The sequence below is a fragment of the Myxine glutinosa genome, chromosome 7 (genome assembly GCF_964187855.1).
Source record: "Myxine glutinosa chromosome 7, kmMyxGlut1.1, whole genome shotgun sequence".
NCBI classification, from domain to species: Eukaryota; Metazoa; Chordata; class Myxini; order Myxiniformes; family Myxinidae; genus Myxine; species Myxine glutinosa.
Window position 1 is genome coordinate 101,289,762 of NC_136267.1, and position 27,645 is coordinate 101,317,406.

The 27,645-nt window shown below is 41.9% G+C and overlaps 1 protein-coding gene across 5 annotated transcripts in view; it reads right to left on the reverse strand.

Annotated features, from left to right (window-relative positions):
• Nucleotides 1-27,645, reverse strand: part of LOC137431622 (limbic system-associated membrane protein) — a 442,918-nt gene that overhangs the window by 172,610 nt on the left and 242,663 nt on the right. The gene's annotated exons all lie outside the window — the stretch shown is intronic.

The following is a 27,645-nucleotide window of genomic DNA, read 5'->3' on the forward strand; positions in this document are numbered from 1 at the left end:
CAAGGAACGGGCACCCACGTACGGGCACGTCCTAGCTTATATATAGTACGGGCATGCCCTAGTCTATCTATAATTCCAGTAATCTCTGTGTGTTTGTATGTGTGTATGTGTGTATGTTTGTCTGTGACCGCTGTTTCTCGACAACCACGGGTCCGATATACTTTAAACTTGCCAGGTATATTGCTGGGGACCCGAGGATGTGCCTTTTCAAGGTTTCATATTAATCGGACAAGTACTTACCGAGCTATGGCGATTTCTTTACCAAACACTGCAAGCCGTTCGCTTTGGACCAAACCATTGCATGTAAATAGAGGGGGGGGTTCTGTGGTCGTTGCGAATGGACCAAACCATTCATGTAAATAGAGGGGGGGGGGGGTTCGGGTTCTGTGGTCGTTACTGCCACGTGGTTTCAAAGTTTTTTTTTGTTGTTGTTGTTTGCACGCATGTTTTTTTGCACCCACGTACGGGCACGCCCTAGGATGTTTACACACACACACCCCTACACAAATATTTTTTTTTTTTTTTTTTTGGCAAGGAACGGGCACCCACGTACGGGCACGTCCTAGCTTATATATAGTACGGGCATGCCCTAGTAAAAATAAACTGCGATAGTTGACATGCACCAGCTAGGGATAACACTAACAGACATGTCTCCAGCTTTCGACTGATCAAACAGATGTGACGTGATGTAAGCAACACTGTGATGTAAACCCTGCATATGAATCACCAGTCCAAGTTTATAGTTAGGCCAATAAATTAAACCCAGCCTAGACAGCTCAAAGGTGAATGTGCTACTTCTGCAACATTCTCTTAGGGTCCATTTTAATTATCATGTTAACATAAAACATCATATTGTGTCCATGAAGGATTGGGGGAATATGCCAGCAATGTTGGGCTCGGTAGAATGGGTAAAGTGAAAACTGCAGCTTATATCAATGAACAATGCCTCAATCAAATAACATTCCTTTATTTAATAAACCAAAATTGAACATAACCCTAAAAATTCAAAACAAAATCCCTTTCCTCCCAATCTTTTCCATTTTAACTGCACCCGCATGGGCAGAAGAAGGAAGCAAGGAGAGCTGTGGATAAGGTGAGGAATGATATGGAAGAGGAGGTGTACAACAAGTTGGAAGAGGATGGTGGGAGGAAGATGATCTATAAATTGGTTTGTGACAGGTACGAGGATAGCAAGGACATGAAAGGAGGCTAGTGACAGAGAGGAGCGCAGTATTGGAGGTGCGGGAGGCCTCTGTGGAACCTCTCTTCTGTGTTGACCTCCCTCTGAACTGTTTCTCTTGCAACGGGCATTTCGATGGCTCAAAGGTGACTTGCTGTCTTGCTGGCAAAGATAGATCGAGTCCAGTCTAGCTCCATGTTGTGTGGTCACAAGCTGGAAATACCAGTACATGTCTACGAGCATATTGTGTGTAAATAGGCATTTTGCGATTAAGTTGCATGCAGTATTAACTGTATCTAGTATTTTATGCACGTGCGATGTTGCACTGCAACTAATATGATTCATTAGCCTCAATCCTAATATGATTTATGATTATGATTCATAATAAATATGATTCGACCCATATTTTGATACCAGTTTGGCCTTCTTACGACTCAAATATCCTAAGAAAGTTCATATTTTATCGTGTTTGTCGGCCATCTTGCATTTTTACTTATACCGGTATGTGAAAACTCGAAAAACATCAGGAGTCCTCCTAGGCTGAAATTAATCAGTACTTTTCCTCCAGCCCTCCTTATGCGCTTAAGGGAGCATCATGACAAATTTGCTGCTGTTATCCGCCTTGTACCAGTGATCTTGAAAAATGCTGAGCCACCTGAATATTAACAGGTCTCCATATTAGACTGAGAAACTATGCTAAATTTATAACTTACTAAATGTCATAACTGTCTGCTGTTGTTTTATTTTATATTCTCTCTCTCTCCCCTGCCGTATTAACTCATTGTTTACATAGTATACAGTATAATATCTTCTTTCCTGTTAATTTTCACTTTTGTATACAATCTATAGAGAAGCTCCAAACAGGACATTGTGAAAGCCAAATTCCAGATAAATGCTGAATTTCCAAATGTATTAATCATAGAGGTCCATACGCACCACGAAGGCTATAATTAATAGGGTGCATCCATGTCCTGTCCAATAATCTGTATGGCTTTACCACCCAACGAAGACCCTAGAGAGCGAGGGTGAATGGCAGAGACCGATGGGAAGCAGGTGGTATGCTTAATGAGGTGTGTGCGCCGAACTGAGGCTAACGATGGAGCAGCGGTCAGGCGCAACTAGCTAGACCTTGGGAGGGCAAAGGGAAATCTATCAGAGGCTTGGCAAACCCAGGATCTTCATTTTCCTGTGTTTTCGTTCCCCATACCTGTGTCTTCCTCACTTTGTTTTGGAATGTCATCATTATATGGTGGCCTGAAAGTCACTTTACCCCTGCTAACTTGATCAGACCACAAGATGTTTTAGAGGACTTGGTGACAAATTTAGTGGTGAATGATGCAAGGAAAATGATGAAGTGCATGCAGATGCAATGACTGATTAATTATTGTGAGTCCTGCACAATAAAACCTGCATATTAAAAGTTTAGTTTGAACGCATGCATTACTGGGGAGGGGTAAAGGGACTTTCAGGCCACCTGTACCTTTCCTCTAGCCTCCAAAGAAGTTGTTCAAAAAGGAGACCCTTAACCTTGTTCTGAAAAGATCACTCATTTATTTTACTGCCATTCTTTTAAAACAACCATTGGCATCACAGAGCCAAGGAACTCAGTCATACTGAATGGGGCAATCTTCAATTAGCTTGTCGCTCAAGAGCTTATCAAGCTTTTCTTATACTCCTGGCATTGATGGGTTTCTAGCATTAACATAGTTATTACCACCAATGTAATTATCATTGATTCCCACCTATCTTTCAAAACAGATGATTCATGCAGAGTATATGGTCTAACCGTTGTGTGTACAAAATGTAGGTTCGTGGAAGGCAAAGGTCTGGGAGGGTTGAAGAGAAACAGCTCCGGATATTCTGGACATGTTGACTCTTCTAACTCACCCAGCCTTACAGTTCAAGCTCCAAGGGGTGTTCATGGAGCCCTGGAGGTCACGGAGGGTAGAAGAGAAACAGCTCCGGATATTCTGGACATGTTGACTCTTCTAACTCACACAGCCTTACTTTTCAAGCTCCAAGGGGTGTTCAGGGAGCCCTGGAGGTCAAGGAGGGTTGAAGGGAAACAGCTCCAGATATTCTGGACATGTTGACTCTTCTAACTCACCCAGCCTTACTTTTCAAGCTCCAAGGGGTGTTCATGGAGCCCTGGAGGTCACGGAGGGTTGAAGGGAAACAGCTCCAGATATTCTGGACATGTTGACTCTTCTAACTCACCCAGCCTTACTTTTCAAGCTCCAATGGGTGTTCAGGGAGCCCTGGAGGTCATGGAGGGTTGAAGGGAAACAGCTCCAGATATTCTGGACATGTTGACTCTTCTAACTCACCCAGCCTTACTTTTCAAGCTCCAAGGGGTGTTCAGGGAGCCCTGGAGGTCAAGGAGGGTTGAAGGGAAACAGCTCCAGATATTCTGGACATGTTGACTCTTCTAACTCACCCAGCCTTACTTTTCAAGCTCCAATGGGTGTTCAGGGAGCCCTGGAGGTCATGGAGGGTTGAAGGGAAATAGCTCCAGATATTCTGGACATGTTGACTCTTCTAACTCACACAGCCTTACTTTTCAAGCTCCAAGGGGTGTTCAGGGAGCCCTGGAGGTCATGGAGGGTTGAAGGGAAACAGCTCCAGATATTCTGGACATGTTGACTCTTCTAACTCACCCAGCCTTACTTTTCAAGCTCCAAGGGGTGTTCAGGGAGCCCTGGAGGTCATGGAGAGTTGAAGGGAAACAGCTCCAGATATTCTGGACATGTTGACTCTTCTAACTCACCCAGCCTTACTTTTCAAGCTAGCGCCAAGGGGTATTCAGGGACCCCTCGAATCCTTATTCAATTTTCTCTTTTGAGATGAAAAAACCTCTTCATGGTATTCTGTATTTTGATCGTCCTGATGAGGCTGGTGTCTTGCAACACAGAATTTTAGGACCAACTATATTTTTCATCAACATCAATGACCTCCACACATTTCTGAAATATTGTCTGTAGCATTTTGCTGATAACTACACCCTGTGCAGAAAAGTACACCCCACTTTGGAGTAGCAGGCTGTTGTTGCTTCCCCATCTGTAGACCTGGAAAAAGTTATTACTTAGCCACCTGAATCATGTCCTTCAAGCTCTAACACTGTCCCTTGATAAAGACAAGCTGTCAAACCCACATCCCTCCCACCCAACGCCCACCAGTTTACTTCTCTGTCAAAATGCTGCATGAAGTGCAACCCCTGCAGCACTCAGGACTCACTAACTATCACCACCTGTCTTGGTTGCAGAAAATTTCTTTAAGCTGGCCTTCAAGTCTGGCCAGCACCTTGGTATTCTCTGCAGAATCGAGTTCATTCTGATTCATGCAGAGCCCATCATGGTATAAGACATTTATCCTATGCATGAGAACTATGGCTGGAGTATAGTGGACACTCTGAGCATATTTTGATGCAGATGGTTCGTACATTGCTCGTCTGGTTGTGATAGGGTATCACACGTCATCATGTAAAATATCTGCAAAGTGGAAAATATGGTTTCCTAGAACATCAGTGAGGCCATTTATGTGTATAAAGTATAAAACTAAGCCAAATATCCTGCCTGAAGCACTTTACCTCCTTTGGGAGAGGAGAATACAGGATACTTTTGAGAGATATACACAGGAGAGAAGGAGAGAGAGGGAGAGAGAGGGAGAGAGAGAGGGGGAGGGAGAGAGAGGGAGAGAGAGAGAGGGAGAGAGAGGGAGGGAGAGAGAGGGAGAGAGAGGGAGGGAGAGAGAGGGAGAGAGAGGGAGAGAGAGGGAGTGAGAGGGAGAGAGAGGGAGAGAGAGAGAGAGGGGGAGGAAGAGAGAGGGAGAGAGAGGGAGAGAGAGGGAGCGGGAGGGAGAGAGAGGGAGAGAGAGGGAGAGAGAGGGAGAGAGAGGGAGAGAGAGAGGGAGAGAGAGGGAGAGACACGGAGAGAGAGGGAGAGAGAGGGAGAGACGGGGAGAGAGAGGGAGCGAGAGGGGGAGAGAGGGAGAGAGAGGGAGAGAGAGGGAGAGAGAGGAAGAGAGGGAGAGAGAGTGAGAGACAGGGAGAGGGAGGGAGAGAGAGGGAGAGAGGGAGAGAGAGGGGAGAGAGAGGAAGAGAGGGAGGGAGGGAGAGACAGGGAGAGGGAGGGAGAGAGAGGGAGAGAGGGAGAGAGAGATCTGAAGATTTTTTTCAGCTTATCAACTGCCCAATTCAACGGCTATTTGCAATTATATCAGTTGGGAACCATCCAATCAATGTTTCGATCCTTCAATCCCAAGCAGTGTCGGTACAGCATTTGTTGTGTCTGTGGGTCATCCAATCAGCAGAGGAGATAAAGGGAGGGGAGGAGACACACATATAGTTTTATAAGGCATTCCTCAGAGGAGCCAGAAGACCTTTAGTGAGAGATAGAAGAGTGAGAGAGCAGATTGCCAGTTTTCCTGAAAGGGCCACCACACTCTATAGCCCGAAGGCAACTTTCTAGCTACAGTCAAAATGTGATAAGGACTGTGACATCTGGATAGGTAATTATACTCATAGGTATATATCAAATACTAATTGGAGTCCAACTCAAGCAAGAGCAAGAGAAGGTCAACCACTGAAGCTTTGAATATGAGTTTCTTTGTCCTTAAGCAAGCCAATTCCAAAAATCAGACCTGACAGATGAATCCAGTATCTTGAGATGCGAACTTGTTCTCCAAAATCTGGTTGCACCAAACTCGGTCTGCCCGTCTCCAGTCTCACAGCACATGGAACCACATCAGAGATCAGACGAGACGATCAGACGAGACGTTCAGACGAGACGTTCAGACGAGACGATCAGACGAGACGTTCAGACGAGACGTTCAGACGAGACGATCAGACGAGACGATCAGACGAGACGTTCAGACGAGACGATCAGACGAGACGATCAGACGAGACGATCAGACGAGACGATCAGACGAGACGATCAGACGAGACGTTCAGACGAGACGATCAGACGAGACGTTCAGACGAGACGATCAGACGAGACGATCAGACGAGACGATCAGACGAGACGTTCAGACGAGACGATCAGACGAGACGATCAGACGAGACGATCAGACGAGACGATCAGACGGATGCACATCAAGACGAGGCGATCAGACGAGACGATCAGACGAGACGATCAGACGAGACGATCAGACGAGACGTTCAGACGAGACGATCAGACGAGACGATCAGACGAGACGATCAGACGAGACGATCAGACGAGACGATCAGACGAGACGATCAGACGAGACGTTCAGACGAGACGATCAGACGAGACGATCAGACGAGACGTTCAGACGAGACGATCAGACGAGACGATCAGACGAGACGATCAGACGAGACGATCAGACGAGACGATCAGACGAGACGTTCAGTCGAGACGTTCAGACGAGACGATCAGACGAGACGATCAGACGAGACGTTCAGACGAGACGATCAGACGAGACGATCAGACGAGACGATCAGACGAGACGATCAGACGAGACGATCAGACGAGACGATCAGACGAGACGATCAGACGAGACGTTCAGACGAGACGATCAGACGAGACGATCAGACGAGACGATCAGACGAGACGATCAGACGAGACGATCAGACGAGACGTTCAGACGAGACGATCGGACGAGACGATCAGACGAGACGATCAGACGAAACGATCAGATGAGACGATCAGACGGATGCACATCAAGACGAGGCACAGTTACGCACGTGAACCCTGTCTTTGCATCATGAGGCCCGACTCTCAATTAGTCTTTCTACAATCTGTCTCCTGGCTCTTGAGAGCTACAAAGACAATCATGAGAGATGTACTTTTTATAAATATTTGCAATTCCGAAGTACATTTAAAATATGATTCTCAAATCATTAGTCATTAGAAGCTGAAAAATATACGACTTCTAAGGTGTTGAGGACATTAGTTTCGACTGCGATTTAGGACATTTATGCCAGATAATTAGCCTTGAACTGTGTCATTGGGTGTAAGTATGCTTCTGTAACTGTAACCTTACAGGTGTCTATTTGTGGGCTTTGAAGGCCATATCCATTCTGGGTTGGCAGGATAGTCTTGAGGTACGCACACTCACCTCTAAGTTATCTAACCTGGGTTCGAATCCCAACCCAGCTATAAACTTCCATCCTGGTGTTTCAGGGATATAGTTATTCATCAACGTGTGTGCCATCCCTCGGATGGACGTTCCTGTGCGTCTCGTCTGCTTCCATTAGTCGGTGCACGTTAAACATTCCACGGACTCCTTCGCGAAGAGTCGAAGAACCGCCGGCACCATGAACAAATTAAAAATTCCTGCTCTAACGACTGCTGGGAAGGCAATGGCAAACCTCCAAGTATGACCCTTGCCAAGAAAAATGCATTGCAAATTACATCTGTAACACAGTCCGATACATTGGAATCAGAATTTCCATTCCGCATTGTATCATTACACATTTTCATCTGGAAATTCCACACATATAATGAAAGAAAAGGAAAAACAACAACAACAACAACAAGCAGAGTAACAGAAGGATGCCATATGTTATTGCAATTTGAGCGTTCCCTCAAAAAAGTAATAAATCAAGAATAGCTTATTGTGAGTTTGGTGCAATTCCAAACTTCCTAGAGGCTTTTGTCTCATTCATAATGATGCCACAATCAGGCATCTGCACTCTGTGCCTCAGTGAGAATCCAGTGGGATGTGAATATATTGGTGTATGATTTATATAATATTACACCTGCATATATTCTCATTAACAAATATGTATTAAAGGGGTTACAAGAAAAACTACGAGGGCACTCGGTAGAGCGCATACCTCCACCAAGCAGACAGTTTACGCTTTGTATCCCACTGATAGGCCAGATCTGGATCCGGACCTAAAGCGAAATCGAATCGGCTTGTTTTTGTCACTTACCCGACTCATCGACCAAGTTTTGTCATAAATCGTCCACAACTCTTTTAGATATCATGCTGTATATCGTTTTTGTCCCCATATCCCAATGATGAAGAATCACTGAAAAATTTCTGGTATCAGGATCTGGATCCGATCTTCACCAAAATCAAATCTCTTTGTCCTTGTCAAATACCCAAACCCTCCACCAACCTTTGTTCAAATCAGTCCACAACTTTTTGACATATCTTGCTCAGACAGACAGACAGACAAAACCTGAAAATATGTTTCGATGATGAATATGAAAATGGTGCATCGCTTGAGGATGAGCATTATAATACAGAAAGGGAGGAAGAGGATGAGGTGGTAGGGAAGAGTGAGACTGGCTTACAGTAGTTTGAAGCTTAATTATTTATGATCAATATAATGAGCAATCCACAAGTTTTATTAAATACAGTACTATATTTACTAACTTTACGTGCATTTTGGAATATCATATCTTAAACAGACAGACAGACAGACAGACATGGGTGAAAAGATAATGTCCGCCCCATATATCAAACATGGCGTATCTTCCTTCAGGCGTTGGTTCAAAAGAGACTTCCATATTGTATAGAAGGTGAAGCTAATGTTGACTGGGCGAGAGCAAAATGGCGATGTACATCCAGCATGCAGTGTCCCAAAGATGTTATTCTGGAGATGAGGTATTCAAACTCTGTTACTGTATCTGTATCTATAGAACGCGAACAATCGATGGCTTTTGGTGATTCAGGGTTTCATGACTTCGTAGCTGGACCTTCATCTTCAGTCAGCGAACTCCAGACTTACAGTGGCTGCATGTCTGCGGAAATCCTTTAATGTTGACATTAGATATTAGAATTTAACAATCGATGATTTAAAAAAAAAAACTATTGGTTATTCTATTATGTCAAACAGTTAATATTTTGACAGACAGAAAGGAAGAGAACTAGAAACACAGATGGAGACAGAGGCAGACATGTTGTTGGAGGGGGTAGGTGGGAGTGTAGGGGGCATAAATAGCCATCGGTGGATTGATCTATGGTTCTAGAAATGGGATTAGTTTGTACAGATTAGTTTGTAGAGGGATAAATAGCCATAGGTGGATCAATTTATGGTTCTAGATGTGGGATTAGTTTGTACAGAGGTGTAGAGTGGATAAATAGCCGTAGGTGGATCGATCTATGGTTCTAGAAGTGGGATTAGTTTGCACAAAAGTATCGGGGAATAAATAGTCATAAGTTGATCGATCTATGATTCTAGATCCACAAATGGGATTAGTTCGCACAGACGTGCTGGGGAGATAAATAGTCATAGGTGGATATATCTATAGTTCTAGAAATGGGATTAGTTTGCACAGACGTGCTGGGGAGATAAATAGTCATAGGTGGATATATCTATAGTTCTAGAAATGGGATTAGTTCGCACAGACGTGCTGGGGAGATAAATAGTCATAGGTGGATATATCTATAGTTCTAGAAATGGGATTAGTTCGCACAGACGTGCTGGGGAGATAAATAGTCATAGGTGGATATATCTATAGTTCTAGAAATGGGATTAGTTTGCACAGACGTGTAGGGGGATAAATAGTCAATGGTGGATCGATCTATGGTTCTAGATCTAGAAATGGGATTAGTTTGCACAGATGTGTAGGGGGATAAATAGGCATTTGTGGATCAATCTATGGTTCTAGATCTAGAAATGGGATTAGTTTGCACAGATGTGTTGGGGGATAAATAGCCAATGGTATATCGATCTATGGTTCTAGATCTAGAAATGGGATTAGTTTGCACAGATGTGTAGGGGAATAAATAGCCAATGGTGGATCGATCTATGGTTTTAGATCTAGAAATGGGATTAGTTCGCACAGAAGTGCTGGGGAGATAAATAGTCATAGGTGGATATATCTATAGTTCTAGAAATGGGATTAGTTTGCACAGACATGTAGGGGGATAAATAGCCAATGGTTGATCGATATATGGTTCTCGATCTAGAAATGGGATTAGTTTGCACAGACGTGTAGGGGGATAAATGGGCATTTGTGGATCAATGTATGGTTCTAGATCTAGAAATGGGATTAGTTTGCACAGATGTGTTGGGGGATAAATAGTCAATGGTGGATCGATATATGGTTCTAGGTCTAGAAATGGGATTAGTTTGCACAGATGTGTAGGGCGATAAATAGGCATTTGTGGATCAATCTATGGTTCTAGATCTAGAAATGGGATTAGTTTGCACAGATGTGTTGGGGGATAAATAGCCAATGGTGGATCGATATATGGTTCTAGGTCTAGAAATGGGATTAGTTTGCACAGATGTGTAGGGGGATAAATAGGCATTTGTGGATCAATCTATGGTTCTAGATCTAGAAATGGGATTAGTTTGCACAGATGTGTTGGGGGATAAATAGCCAATGGTGGATCGATATATGGTTCTAGGTCTATAAATGGGATTAGTTTGCACAGATGTGTAGGGGGATAAATAGCCAACGGTGGATCGATCTATGGTTCTAGATCTAGAAATGGGATTAGTTTGCACAGATGTGTAGGGGGATAAATAGGCATTTGTGGATCAATATATGGTTCTAGATCTAGAAATGGGACTCGTTTGCACAGATGTGTTGGGGAATAAATAGCCAATGGTGGATCAATCTATGGTTCTAGATCTAGAAATGGGATTAGTTTGCACAGGCATGTAGGGGGATAAATAGGCATTTGTGGATCAATCTATGGTTCTAGATCTAGAAATGGGATTAGTTTGCACAGATGCGTAGGGGGATAAATAGGCATTTGTGGATCGATCTATGGTTCTAGATCTAGAAATGGGATTAGTTTGCACAGAAGTGTAGGGGGATAAATATGATATGCTGATGGATCTATGATTGTAGAAGTGGGATTCGTTTGCACAGAAGTATTCTGAGTGCAAATGCAAGGAGGTGAGTGGTGAGAGGAGGGCGGGGATAGCAGTTTGTCCACTTCCTCATCATCAAAGCATTCATCATATTCCATTTCCCACAAAGTATTTGCTTATGTAGATAATTTGGTACCAGATATGGGTCCAGGAAAGGAAAACATGTAGCGGGGGTGAGGGGAGCCCTGGGAAAATTATCATGGTGGGACTAAATACATTCTGATGTTGAACCACACCAACATTCATGAAATTGGACCTAAAATCCTACATCAAGTACAGAACATGCATCGATATTTTACAAAAGACAAATACAAAGTTCTAATCTGAGCTACTCCAAAGTTTGGGAACGTTCTTATAGCAGCCATTGATGATGCCACTCATTTACATTATCCCCCAATTGGACTATAAGAGTGACAAAGTTAACCAAACCAGTTTGAATAAGATGCATATTAGGGGGAAAAGCACATGATGGTCATGGAAAACTGATTTAATAACTATATATGTATATATATATATATATATATATGTATATATATATATATATATATATATATATATATGTATATTGTATATATATATATATATATATATATATATATATATATATATATATATATATATATATATATATATATATATATATATATATACATATATATATATATATACATACATATATATATATATATATATATATATACATATATATATATATATACATACATATATATATATATATATATATATATATATATATATATATATATATACATATATATATATACATATATATTGTTGCGGATCTCGGCGTCGGCCTTTCCCCTTACAAAGGGGGGATTAGTCCCCTTGTCATATACTAGCCGACGGGACCCGGGACCTATGACGTCCTTCCCAGACAGCGTTAAATAGGGTGTTAGGACTATGAATTCGCTATTACCTAAGTACTAACGCTGGCCGGAAATGAGGAAATAAGCCCCGCCAGAATCACGGGTGTTAGTGGAAACGCCGAGCGGTAGCGACCCGTGACCCGAGCCGTTAGCAATGAATAACCCAATCCAAGCGGTTCGTAATCGTGCCATGCTTACCCAATGAAGGAAATGACTGAAACGGTCGAATTTGAAAGAAAGGAATAACACGATTTATTTACACTTTGTACAATAAAGAAGAACAACACACCATGCAGCCTTATACAGTCTTAACTTATCCCTGGACAAACGGGCCCGTCACACTCAGACACACTCACACAGGGTTGCAGATGAACAGGTCGATGGTCCAGGAATGGCGTCCAGGTAGCTCGTTCTCCAGTCCCCAACTCGCACCGCGAAGCAGATGAACCAGACGGCAGGAGCTCTCCGCGTGTCGTTTGGCGTGTGCGGGACTATCACAGGGCAACGGTAGGCCGGCTTTGGCAGTTACACTCGCGGCTCAGCCGCATACGTAATAAGCGAACAGTTCCAATAACCGCGAACAATGCGCTCTTCAGTCGCTCAATGCGTTCTCTCAATACCATTCGCTCGCGATGCGTGACCCCCTTCTCATCTCAGGTGAACTCGCCGAGTGCCTCTCCCTTCTCATCTGATCTCCTCTCCTCAGCTCAACTGCGGTGGGGGCCTCGCGCCAAGGGTTTTATTGCCACGCCTTTGGAACCCTCTCGAACTCTCCAGACGTTTCTTGCCACGCCCTATCAAGCCATGCCCACCGAGCCCTGGTTGGTTGTTGCCTTTACCGTCACCGCCTTTGACGTGCTGCTTGACACGGCCACACCTCGACCTCGCGCTCCTCCCTCTTTCCAGGCCTACCTCGTGTCATTTGACTAGTTTCGAGTGAAACCAAGGGCAGCGAACGCTGCTGGTGGCCAAAGCATAACAAACTGCCGCGGGTAGCCCAAAGCGTAACAAATTGAGGGATGCCAAATGGGGCGCGGGATCGATTATGCCCATGATGGAGATTGGAGGGTGGCCGCAAAATGAAAAGGACCTAAGCTCATTATTTCTTTACACAATGCAGATGTTACTAGGGAAATTGCCTACTCTTACACATACTATGACATAACTAATCCTAATGGGCCTACGTGTTGCTTGTGGAGTAACTATGGGGGGCAAACTTTTAACCTCTAATGATGTTATATTTACACTCTCAAAACCACAACAATATATATATATATATATATATATATATATATATATATATATATATATATATATATATATATATATATATATATATATGGAGCCATGTCAGTGTGTAAAGCTTTTTCACATTAAAGAAGAGAAAGAAATTTTGAACTTTGCTTAGTCTCGGTTCATACCACCTCTGGTAGTTTACAAGTCAGCAACGTTAACCACTCGGCTATAGCGTCTTTTTCACAATAAACATCGTATTTAACTCGTCTATGACGAAGTCGAGGGGGGCTGTTAATGACATAAACGATGTCCGTCAATCAGTCCTTCCTTCTATCCAGCAATGGGTCCATTAACATATCTCCCCCCCCCCCCCTAATCCTCCGAGGCACCCAACGGATCGTTTTGAAACTCGGCTTGATGATTCATGACATCGATGTGCAAAAACTAATGGAGCCCTTTTTAAAAATTTCCATCCAGGTGGTGAGATAATTAGCTAATTAACTCGAAATGTAATCTAGGTTTGTATGGGCATCACATATTGGGAGATTCCATCATCTATGTTTTCTCGTTATTTACTTTTGACCTCTTAATCCTCTTAATTTAATTTTATCTTAATCATTATTTAATTCAATCTCTTGATTAAAATTTAACCTGATATTAACATCAATAATGCCCTCTTGCTTTGAAGAGGAGGAAAGAAAGGGGTAGGGGAGGACAGACAGTTGGGGATGGGGGGGAAGAGAGTTTGGATGGGGGGGGGGGGGAGCAGAGAGTTGGGATTTGGGATTGGGGCAGAGAGGTGGGATAAGGGGGAGGGGGCAGAGAGTTGGGATTGATGCAGAGAGTTGGGATAGGGGAGCATAGAGTTGGAATTGGGGCAGAGAGTTGGGATGGGGGAGCATAGAGTTGTAATTGGGGCAGAGAGTTGGGATTTGGGAGCATATAGTTGTAATTGTGGCAGAGAGTTGGGATGGGGGAGCATAGAGTTGTAATTGTGGCAGAGAGTTGGGATGGGGGAGCATAGAGTTGTAATTGGGGCAGAGAGTTGGGATTGGTGAGGCAGAGAGGGGCCAGACATTTTCATCCTTTTCAGCCCTTTTACTATTTTAGTCCTTTTGAGACCCCTTCGACACGTTGGACCACTTTAGACTCCCTTAAACACTATAAGACCTATAAGTCCCCTAATGACATTTAAATCGCTATGACCCATACTACCCTGTAAAATCTTAAGGCCCCTAAGACCATTCAGAACCCTAAGATCCATTAAGACTCTTTAAGACCCAAAAGACCCCTTATACACTTTACAACCTTAATAACCCTCAAGACTCTGAAGATCCTTAATATTCCATTTGACCATCCTCCATCAGGAGACGAGTGTCTGTCCCACTTGGGACTATTCATTCTTATTATAAAGGGAGTAGAGGAGATGTATATGCAGAGAGCAGAGGAAAGTAGAGGAGACGTTGCATATATCTAACAGTTTTGGGACTGATGGCTCAACTGCCTTATGGAATGGAGGAAGAGGAAGCAGGATTTGGAGTGCTGCCGAACACAAAAACGAACAAATGCACAAACAAACACAGACACTTTGCAAATTATATATGGAATGAGAAACAAATAAATATAAAAATTATTAAACAGTTCTGCAAATTATATAATAGTGTAATTTGCAGAACAGTCAGCATTTCGCAGGGGAGTTTAACATGGCACTGGGTAGATGCAAGTTGATTATCGTGAGATCATAAACTAACTGTTGCAATCATCTCCAGTGTTTTCTGTCAATCTGTTTATTTACCTATCCCGAAACCCGATAATATATCACCGATCTTACCTTTTCTTTTCCTTGCCCCTTTTAACTCCTAACCCTTTATCCCACACTATCCCTTAGAGGGAAGACATTGTTACCTCCACCACCAAAGGTGGGCGGAGGTTATGTTTTCACCTTGTCTGTTTGTCTGTCTGTTTGTCTGTCAATCATGGAGGTAATGAGGCCCTTATTACGTGAAAAAGGAAAAGCTCTGGAATCTTAAACTGCATTTTGAAAACGAAGGATAATTGTGAAAGAAAGACAGAAAGGTGGCAAGTCTTTCATATGTCCGGATACTTCACTGGCCTGGTTGTCAATTATCAATTAATTATTAATTAATAGCGGTCAATTATCTGAGAAGTGCAACAACTTTTCATCCACGGTCATACGCTGGGTCTGTTGCTAGTGTGGCGAGCTAGGCTGGACTACAATGGGCGTACTGTTGCGGAGAGACAATGTTGGATCTGCATCGTCCACCAACAAATGCTAGCAGACTTGATACCAAGCATGGTCAGGCCAAAGGATGGAGCACCTATTGATATGTCTGCCTGAAAATTTCCAACATGGTAGTTTGTCATGAATCACACCCAGTACATCTGAGGTAGTAAGCTACGTCTTAGCTACCATGTTGACTCCTCTCAGTTGTTAAAGTACATGTTTGCAAGATACATATTGATTTTGAAAAACCGTTTGTGCATTCTTGATCAAATCCATGTCCATGAACAATTTTGGGACTGATTGCCAATCAAAATTGATCTAATAGTGTCTTGTTATGAATGCATATTGGTTGCCTAGTTGCATATGTCTCAACGATCTGGCTATGTATCATTACTAGAAAATTGTCTATTATACAAACGACACATATCATTACAGAACTGTCTACAAGGGAAACCTAGATTGTGGTGAAAAAAACTAAGAGAGGGAAATATTTACTGATGACGTAAACATCACGTGACAGGCTTGGTGATTCATTGCTTAATTTAAAGAAAAAAGAGCCAGGTTGATGAAGAAAAGAGCCAGGCATTGTGAGGGGTTCACTGGAATTTTCCAATCCTTCACCCTTCCCTCTGCTCCTATTCATAGAGGTGATTTGCAATACGTTATTGGAGCAATAAGATACAAGTTGTATGATGAAAACAATTAATCTTCCGAAGGGTGAAGGCACAAAAAAAACTTGTGGAAACACATCATAAAATTTGTGGACAAATTGTACATCCAGCTGATTCTTGCCCTATTCTCATGGCCAGACTAGTACAATGATGCTGTAACCCTAAATGAGCAATGTTCTGACAGCTGGGCAGGCGACGTGCTGAAATGTCATGATATAATGAATTGTAACGTGAGGAATAATAATGGCCCACGCCATCTGCTTTTGGTGTTGTAACAGGAAGAAACATCAAAATGAAACCTTCAATTAAGAGTGCAACTCAAAATTCCTTTTGTCAGCAAATGCAGCAAAGGCCATGAGCGGGAAAAACAAAGAATATATATATATCGGACGTAATCAATCATGTGTGCATTCTACGGGTGTTTCAAAAAGACCTAGCCAACTCTGGTTGTTAATGCATTTAGTACCACAAATGATACAATGATACCCTTCGTTTCACATGATACAGAAACTCATAAAGTTTTCTTTATGCTCAGGTCTGGTAGTTTAATGTAACGAAAATGGCGACTCCGCAGGAAATGGCTCAGTGTGTCGAATGGTTCATCGAAACGAGACACGCAAGTTCAGTGTAATTTCCGTACAAGGTATGCAATGAATCCGCCATTGTGGGCTAGTATCAGAGTGGTACACGAGTTTTAAGGAGACTGGAAGTTGTCAGAAACAGAAAAGTACCGGTCGACCAAGCACAAGTGCAGCAGACATCGAGTGCGTGAATCATTTCAACAAAGTGCCAGAAAATCAATCCGACACACACCCAGAGAACTGGGACTACCAACCACCACTGTTCACAGGATTTTGCATAAAAGACTCAATAGCAGGAACTCAAACCAAATGACAGACCCAAACGCAAGGCGTTTGCCTTGGAAATGCTCAATCGCATAGAGGATGACGAAGATTACCAGAAAAAGGTCATGTTCATAGAGGAAGCGATGTTTGCACAAAACTGAGTTTCTGTATCATATAAACGAAAGGGTATTGTTGTATCATTTGTGGTTCTAAATATATTAGCAACCAAGGTTGTCCATGTCTTTTTGGAACATCATGTATATAAGGAGTGTCTTACTGAAGCTTCCAGTGTCCTCGACACGAGAACGACACTCAGGAGAAAGCATACCTCCGCCAGGTGAACAGTTTACGTTTTGTATCCCAGAGTAGACCAGAAAATAACATTACAGAATCACATTTAATCAAAATCATCTGTCCACAACATTTTTTGATATCCTGCTTTGTATCGTTTTTGGCCCTATCTCCCAATGTTGAAGAATCACTTAAAAGTTCCACTAGCCGGATCCGGATCCGGATCTTCACCAAAATTGAATCGATTCTTCCTTGTCACATATACAACCTGTCCACCAAGGTTCGTCCAAATCCGTCCATAATTTTTTGAGATACCCTGCTATATGTTGGTTTTAGCTCAATCACTCAATGGTGAAGAATCACTTATAAAATTAAATAATTCTCATATGTAAATCCATATTCAGATCTTCACCAAAAACAAGTCGAATCGTCCTTTTCAGACATCCAACCTGTCCAACAAGTTTCGTCCAAATCCGTCCATGACATTTTGAGATACCCTGCTATATATCGTTTTTGGCCGGATCTCCCAATGGTGAAGATTCACTTAAAAAATTCGAGTAGCCGGATCCGAATCCAGATCTTCACCAAAATCTAATCATTTCGTCCTTGTCAAATAAACTACTTCTCTGCCAAATTTCGTCCGAATCCACCAACAACTTTTTTGAGATATCTTGTTCACAAACAAACCTACAAACAGACAAACAGACAGGGGTGAAAACAACACACACCCATCCACCTTTGGTGGCGCAGGTAATAACTTGACTTATTGGATGACTGCACATGGCAATTTCCTTTCTGCGTATTACCACAACTTGTTAAATACGAGGCAATGCTCCCTTGTGTAACTGCTTCATAATTATAGGCCAATGAGTGATGGAGCTCAACTTTGTCCTGACATGAGTGAAAAGAGGGATAGGATGGAGAGGAGAAAGTGAAATGTAGGGCAGGGTGTGTGTTGATTAATGTCTGCGAGCTGCACGGGGCAGAATCAGAGAGGGTTGGGTGGTTAGAAACAAAATCTTTAATGAAGCCAAGCTTTAATGAGTGTAGTAGTTAATGGGGGTTTGATGGGGGAAATGAGGGAAGTCGAATTGGAAGGTTATGATGGAAGAGATGAGGATGGAAAGGTTATGAGAAAGTTTGCTTACTGGTATTACAAAGTGTAGGCATGTGCACAGCAGTTGTAGAAAAGCGTTTGTTATTGTTTTGAACCTGTGTGCATTTGTATACATGTGCGCACCTGGGTGAACTTAGTGCAACAATCAAATGTCCTGCACACCAATGGAAGTAGAGCTCCTCAGAAAGCTTGATGAAAAAGGAGAGCATACTAGAGGACCAAACCAAAAGGATACTAGAACGGCATTCGGTGGAGATCTGCCAGGCCAGGCCAGAGTACCTCTGCCAGGCTGAACAGATTATGTTTTGTATCTCACTGATAGGCCAGATCTGGATTCGGACCTGAACCAAATTCGAATTGGCTTGTTCTTGTCACAGTCCCAACCTATCCACCAAGTTTCCTCCAAATCCGTCGTTCACTTTTTGAGATATCGTGCTATATTTCAGTGTTGGCCTTATCTCTCAATGAGGTCGAATCACTTAAAAATTATACTATCCGGATTCAGATCTTCACCAAAATCTAATCATTTCGTTCTTGTCACAGACCAAATCTCTCCACCAAATTTCATACAAATCCGTCCACAACATCTTGAGATATCCTGTTCACAAACGGACAAACAGACAAACAGACAGGTAGTCAGGTTCACTATGTCAATAAATTATATTTCGTTCAAAATCATGGTAGATTAGCAAACCTATACATTTTTGGAAAGGTTATAGCATAAGGAAACTAAAAATCATTGTTTACATTTGGAGAGATACCTGTATGGCGGCCATTTTGGATTTTCAAAATGGCCACTGTAAAATACATATTTTGTTCTATTTCTGCCTCTAATTACCCTAAAAACCAAATTAGTGCTATGGGGAATGGTAAGACACGAATCAAAGGTTTTGAATTGCAAAATACTGTCTTTATATTCGCGATAAGTTGCATAATCAAATACATGTTATCATTTTGTACAGGCAGTTAATAACATCAAAATGTGTCACAATAATTCATATCACCAAACATACACAGGCAGTCAGCAAAATCATATATACACATGCAGTCAGTATAACTTCACATCTACACAGGCAGTCAATGACAAAATATACACAGGCAGTCAATGGCATCAAACATACACGATTACAGAATATGCCATTTAGAGTTCGTCATCACTGTCCTGTGTGTCGTATCCGACAATATAGTCCGCATCGTTTTCACAGTCCGTTCCACACAAGCAAAGGTCGGTCAAATTGATTGGCAAATCGAATTGGTCGAATGGTCGATCGAATCGAATTCGATGAATCGAATCGAATCGAATCGATCGAATTGGTCGAATGGTCGAATGGTCGATCGAAGCGATTGGTCGAATGGTCGAATTGGTCGAATGGAATTGGTCGATTGGTCGAATGGTCGAATTGGTCGAATCGAATTGGTCGGAATTGGCAAATGTAAACATTGATTTTCAGATTTTCCATGTAATAACGTTTCCAAAAATGTATAGGTTTGCTAATCTACCATGATTTTGAACGAAAAAACATAGTGAACCTGACTAAGGGGTGAAAAGATAACCTCCATCCACCTTTGGTGGTGGAGGTAAATGTGGACAATGGTCAACAAACACTTTGTAATAAGCAAAGTTGAAGATGTGTATTCCTAATTAGATATCAATCTAAGTTGATATCATTCGGAAAAATTTATCAGCAGTTTCATTAGAGGAGATGAGAATGGTACTCGTATTCTCGTGAATGTATAACATCCACATTGAGGCATGGCGAAGGTTCAATGAAGGTTCACCTCTGCAATCTCATTCAATGGTGTCCGGTAATCGACACAAAAATGGCAAACTGACTGATGAGAGATACAGGTACATGATGATCCATTACACCATTGCCTTAGACACACTACTTATCTGGTGAAGCATTTGTTTTCTAGCGAGAAAATTATCACTAACAGTAAATGTGGTGAAACTATTGATTAAAGGTAAAGAGAAGAATTGCGTAAGAATATTGGACTGGCCTGGAAAAGGCTCATATTGAGGAAGTGACGCCTGGTTTTGGGATCGATTTAGTTGAGAATGACAAAAAAACACTTGTGTGAATTCTGAAGAGCAATGCAAAAACATTCAACATCTTTGCTGATAATCCAAATGGCTGCATAACTTTGGAGTTATACAAGAACTAGAGCTTCCAGGGAAGCAGAACTCAACTGAACTGACTACCTTGTGTGGTAAGAGTCTCTCACACCAAGTTTGATCAAAATCCATAAATATTTGTGGACGTTAAAGTCTTAACGTCGTTTCGGAGCTGAAAACAATATGGCGGCCTATGGCGGCCATTTTGTGACGGATCGGGTTGGAATGCAATAGCAACCTACCTTGTGTGGTAAGGGTTAAACATTCTAAGTTTGATCAAAATCTGTTAATATTTGTGGACGCTCGAGTGTTAACGTCGTTTTCATGACCAAAAACAAAATGGTCGCCTAAGTCCGCCATTTTTCAACGGATCGGGCTGAAATGTAATACCAACCTGGTCCTTCGGGTAAGGATGCTCCATGTCAAGTTTGATCAGAATCGGTTGATATTTGTGGACGCTGGAGTGTTAACGTCGAAAAGTTAACGGACGACAGACGACGACAGACGACGACAGACGACGACAGACGACGGACGCCGGAGGGTTCAGTATGTGATGAACTCAACTGGCCGGTAGTCCAGTTGAGTTAAAAAAAAACAAGCGAAAGAGTTCCATGCACGAGGGGGATACACATGCTCTGCACCAACTTTTCTCAAAACAATAAACCCCACTAAACCCTACTACCTTCACAAACCACCCCATTCCCCAAACCCTCTCCACTCACCCCTATTTAATTCTCCATGGGGCTTCTTTTTTGTATAGAAAGACAAGGCTCGTTGGAAGAGCTGGAACACAGGAAGGAACAGAACAAAATGAATAGTAGAAAGAGGGGGAAACACCAACAGTAGGATTGAGGAACAATATAGAGGGATACTTGGACAAATAAGGGAAGAGGGGATGGACAGGGTAGGTACAGAAGCAGCCTCTCAGGAAGGAAAAACTGGAAGTTTGAATGAAGGTGGACTTGGAGGTCGATTTGGGTTGACTGAGATAGAAACTAGATCGGCACTCAGTAGAGAGTACACCTCCTCCAAGTGAACAATTTACGTTTTGTATCGCAGAGTAGACCAGAAAATCGCAATACAGAATCACATTTAATCAAAATTAGCGGGGGTAGAAAAGATCAAGGTTTTGGAATGGGGGAAGATAGATGGTGGTGAACAGATTTCTTGAAGATCTGGGGGGAAGAATGAGATTGAAGAGAATGTGGAAGTTGGTTCAACAGGTGGGAGAAAACAAAAACGAATAAGTGGAGGTGAGCAACGACTCTGGATTTTAGGAGTTTCACTAGAAGGAGGTTGATGGTGGAACTCATGCCCCCTGCATAAACCGAGGGAGTTGGGAAGGCGAAAGAGAAAGAGCAGAGGGTGAAAGACCAGCAAAGTTGTGGAAAAAGACAGAGGGACCACCAACCTGCCTGCAATGGGAGAGTGATAGGCCCAAGGACTCAACTTTTTCACGGGAGATCCAATTATCTTGAAGGCCATGGTTTCTATGGCGTCAAGCTGAGGAAGATTTGAGGTGGGGGAGCCAGCCCTGAGAGGAAAGCAGAAGCTGCAGATGAAAGTGATTCTCAGCACAGCACTTGTGAAGAATCACTTTAAAAATTATCATTGGGTCTTCAGGGTCCTTAAGGGTCTTTAAGGATCTTCAGGGTATTTTGGGTCCTCAGAGTTTTTTGTTTATTTTGGGTCCTTGGCGTCTTTTGGGTCTTTGGGGTATCTTGGAGTCTTTGGGGTCTTTTGTGTCCTGAGGCCTTTTGGGGTCTTCGTGGTCTTTTGGGTCTTCACGGTCCTCGGGGTATTTTACGTTCTCTGGGTATTTTAGGTCCTCTGTGTCCTTTGGGTCTTTTGGGTATTTTGGGTTTTCTAGGTCTTCGGGATCTTGGAGGTCATTAGGGGCCTTCGGGGTCTTCAAATTCAAAGGTCTAAGGGGCCTCGGCAATCTAAAGGGCCGAAGGGTACATTCCAATAGTACATGAAACTTCAGGCGATTAATTGTGTGTGTACACACACACACACACACACACACACACACATATATATATATATATATATATATATATATATATATATATATATATATATATACGTATATATATATATATATATATATATATATATATATATATATATATATATATATATATATATATATATATATATATATATATATATATATATATATATATATATATATATATATATACATACATATACATATATATTTATTCCCACCCTCCCTTGTTCTTGTCACAAAAATGATAAAATGAAACATAAGATCAGTTCAATTTTTTTTTGTGGTGAAGTGCCTTGAAGTGTAAAGGAAAATATCCAAATCAGTGTAAATTTAACAAGTCAGGAGACGACGATGGTTCACGAGTGAGCGGTATTCAATGACAAAGGACGGACTATAACCGAAACAGGCCCGGACTGGGGGGTCGGGGCCGACGTGGCAGGTGTCGGCCCCCGACATGCGGTGTACATGCCTATTTACAAAGGGCCCCAATGTGCTGCATGCGCAGGCCTTTAAGAGCCAGCCGTACGTAATTGTGTGTGGTGCTGGCCCGGAAATGTCAAAACGAAGGTTACTGACCTTGAAATGAGATAGGAAATAATGTATAATCAGTTATGAGGTTAGTTAGCTACACAATACCGAAAATTCGGTTCGATTCCGACAACTTTGAAAATTTGACCTTTGTGACCTTCAAAGGTCAAAGGTCTAAGATTCTGAAATTTGTTGGAAAACTTGTATTTCATGATGTATGTGATAATATAAGATCATGTACGACATTTCACTCTATCAGGAAGTGAACAATGTAATAAAACCATCAAAAATTGACTTTTCTAAATTTCGTGACCTTGTGACCTTGACCTTGGGGCGAAAATGAAAAATCGAGCTTCGTGGGGCTAAACACATGACATTGGCCGAACCAAATATCGAAACCCCTGTCAGGTTCCACCAAACCCTTCGGAGAAGATGTAGCTTGAACTCGATTACCCTCTAAAAAGACATCTTTTTCCGGCGTCGTTCCGCCCACAATGGGCGCAATACGCCCACTCTAGGCAGGACACAACTAGATCATGATATCAACCTCCCACCCAAGTTTCATCAAGATCGGATGATATCATCGGGTAGTTATGCTGCGGACAGACAGACAGACAGACAGACACACAGACACACACCCATGACGAATATAGTGGTCACTCTGTTTGATAACTCGTGAACCAAAAATGCAAGTGGGAATATGTAGGCCTCACGGTTAGAAAAAATAATCATCTTATTATAACAATGTCCAAAAGTGAAAATTGCACATAATTCAATTAAACCGCAGAATTTGGCCCAAGTCTCACAGATTCGTGTTCAGTAAGAAGAGGTGAGTAAAATGAATAGCATATGTTGGATATTGAAAAAAAAATTTGGAAAACCCACCAAAAGTGGCAAATGTGTCTCTCGTATACAACACAAGAATACAATACTGTGATAAAAATTACAAGATCCCATTAAACAACAGAATTTCGCCACAGGTCCTGCAGATTCCTGTTCAGTAAGAAAAGGTGAATAAATGAGGACCATATTAAAGGAGTTCGAAATAATATTTTAAATGATGGCAAATTGCCTGAGGTATGAAATGCATTTTCAAAGGTCTGAGGTGATTTCGCATGCAATTTCATCAAACGCAATTTCATTTTTGAGGAAGTTTCCACCTCAGCTGTCGGTAATGGGGGCACTGCGTCAGTGGCACAGCCACGCCCCCAGAACATGATGCAGGCAAGCAGCCAAAGGCTCTATAGTCTATAGGCATCACATCCACAAGTAGGTGCTGTTGCACATTATGTCGATAAAATATATTGATCGTAAAGAAAAAGCAGTGCAGGTATTTAATATTTCAAGGAAAGTGTTACAAAACAAAACAAGAAAGATCAATCTGAGATCGCAAACCATCGCCAGGACATGTTTGTGTGGTTTATTGACTACGTAGATTTATGTTTAATGCAATATGGCTGCCGAACCACCTGACCGGTGATGTCATGAATTTGATTTTCCCATACAATTTTTGTGTAGATCATGCTCAAGAAATTTCAAACGAATCGGATAAAGCGTTCTACTTGTCTAATTATGACGTCATAATAAAGGCACGAATTCCTTTTTTCTTTTTTCTTTTTTTGTATACAGAATCGAGGCTCGTGCAAGAGCTAACACATTGAACATGAAAACATGCACAGACACATAACATATGCAATGAAGGGAGCAGGAGACAAGAGAGGGAGAGAGGGGGAAGCACACAAGGACAACAGTAGAGAACAGGGACGTCGGTAGATCTGTGGAAGGGGGAGGGCCAATCTCCGCTATTCTCCGGGTGGGGTACACAAAAAAAAAAAAAAAAAAAAAAAAACCACCTTTAGAGGCCATTTTTCCCCGCAAGCGGGGGTTGGGCTTTTTCGGGCACCGTGGTTGTTGTTGTTTTATTGGTCCCATTTTTGAAGCAATGTTTTACGGCCGGATGCCCTTCCTGACGCCAACCCTTTTTGCCGCCTTTAACGACAAGCAGGGAATTACCAGTGAACTGGTACTCAATTAGCCGACCTCGGAAGGTATGACAGGCTGAGTCAACCCCCCTGGACGTTAATTCAGCAATCGACCGGGATTCGAACCCAGGATCCTAGGTATCCTAAGCCGGCACCCTAGCCGCTAGCCCAACACCAGGGTTCTGACGTCTGACGTTTAAACCACCTGAAGGGGTACACAGTACAAAGCAAATGAACACCTCTAGGACATTATCATGAATATATGTTGTTCCCCATGGGGAATACTTGACAACGAGCCATGCTTCCAAAAAAATTCCATGGAGTGGTTTTAGAGATATAGAGGTGCAACAATTTTCGTTTTTTTCCAAGATGGCGCCTGTACCACATGACCGATGACGTCATAATTATCATTACAAACTTCTACAGGAGGAGGCGCTCTTATGGTGAAAATTTATTCGTAATCAGATCAACGGTTTCAGAGAAAAAGCATACTCACGATCTGTGCAGACAAACAAACAAACAAACATACAGACAAACAGACAAATAAATGGACACAAATGCAATTACCCTCTCCTCTGGCGAGGGTAACAAATACAAACAGCGATCCACCAAACACTTATGTACATGATACTTTCTCCACCAGGTTAGAGATTGTTGTTTGCATCACTGCGGCCCTTACACCTGTGAATAGCCGGACCCTGATATAGAAATCTCTCGACCCCCGACCACAAACTACCCCTTAAAATTATTACACCCAACCCATTATGTCTGCCAAGTTTGGTGGTGCATATTCTGTTCTCAAGGTAGTGTGATGGTTTGGGAAACGGGCCCCAGGTAAACACGTATCCAAACACGTAGGCTCTCGAGACAGTTATATCATTAATATTCGTACTTAGACAACCCTACCTCTGGTTTAAGGGAAACAGGATACATGCGTTGTGTGGGCTAAGATAGGTCTTCTTCTTCCTCTACTCTAAGCCCTTCCTAACCCCCACTCTCCAGGGTCCTATTCTTTCCTCACAAAGTGCTATCCAAGGCCACTATATGTCCCAATCTGTTATGTGTGTTAGCTCTTCCATGACCTTGTATTGAAAAGCAAAAAAGAAAAAAGAAAACCTGGATCAACAGAGGAAGCCCAGTCTGTAGGTGGCTTTGGAGGTCATCATTGCTATTTGGTCAGCCCAGGAAAGGCCATTGCTGATGCCGAGACCAAGAAGATTAAGATAATGAACGGCTTCCAGTGGATGACCAAGGAAATAGGTGGTGAGTTTGTTTGACGATCCTTCGGGAGTGATAGAGGGGACTGCGAGTGACCTTCAGTGAGTAAGAGGGCTCCCTTGGCTGGGTTTTGTTTATGGATATTTTAATTCGTATGTAATTGATAGACACAAAAGTATGCCACACACACACACACACACACACACACACACACACACACACACACACACACACACACACACACACACACACTATCCATTTCCAGTTGATAGCAGTATGTGGTAGGGTAGCGTAATATTCAAACAATGGATTAAGTTTCTATCCAGAACCTGAAAAATCCTTCAAAAGGCAGCAAAGTCCATGTAAGTATCCAATTCACAATTTACGTACTCCTTCTGTCAAAGGGGGAAGTAAAAATGAGAAAAATACATTTGAAAAAAGAAGGAAGAGGATGAGAATAGTGGAGAAAGGGAAGACAAGATATTTTGTTAAGCTACAGGAAAAACAGAGTTTTTACTAGGAGATAAAAAGACCATTCCGGAGAAGGAGAAGGGTAATATATGCGATATTGTCCATGCAAATGGAAGAGGTGCCAAAAATGTATCCATTTTAATGGATATTTTAAAAAATATTGGAAATATTGGAAAAAATATTGGAAAAACAGAAACAAAACAGAAACAAAGATATTGGAAAAACAGAGTTTTTACTAGGAATAAAAAAGACCATTCCGGAGAAGGAGAAGGGTAATATATGCGATATTGTCCATGTAAATGGAAGAGGTGCCAAAAATGTATCCATTTTAATGGATATTTTCAAAAATATTGGAAATATTGGAAAAAATATTGGAAAAACAGAAACAAAACAGAAACAAAAATATTGGAAAAACAGTTTTTACTAGGAGATAAAAAAGACCATTCCGGAGAAGGAGAAGGATAATATATGCGATATTGTCCATGTAAATGGAAGAGGTGCCAAAAATGTATCCATTTTAATGGATATTTTCAAAAATATTGGAAATATTGGAAAAAATATTGGAAAAACAGAAACAAAACAAAAGAAACAAAAATATTGGAAAAACAGTTTTTACTAGGAGATAAAAAAAAGACCATTCCGGAGAAGGAGAAGGGTAATATATGCGATATTGTCCATGCAAATGGAAGAGGTGCCAAAAATGTATCCATTTTAATGGATATTTTCAAAAATATTGGAAAAAATATTGGAAAAAATATTGGAAAAACAGAAACAAAACAGAAACAAAAATATTGGAAAAACAGAGTTTTTACTAGGAGATAAAAAAGACCATTCCGGAGAAGGAGAAGGGTAATATATGCGATATTGTCCATGCAAATGGAAGAGGTGCCAAAAATGTATCCATTTTAATGTGTAGATGGCCTTTAACTTGAAAAGTTGGCCATATAGGGATACAGCTACTACATTTGCAAAACTGCTTCGTCACCAGCATTGCAGCTGCCATCTTCAAAAACGATGAGAATAGGATCCCGATGTGGGCAGG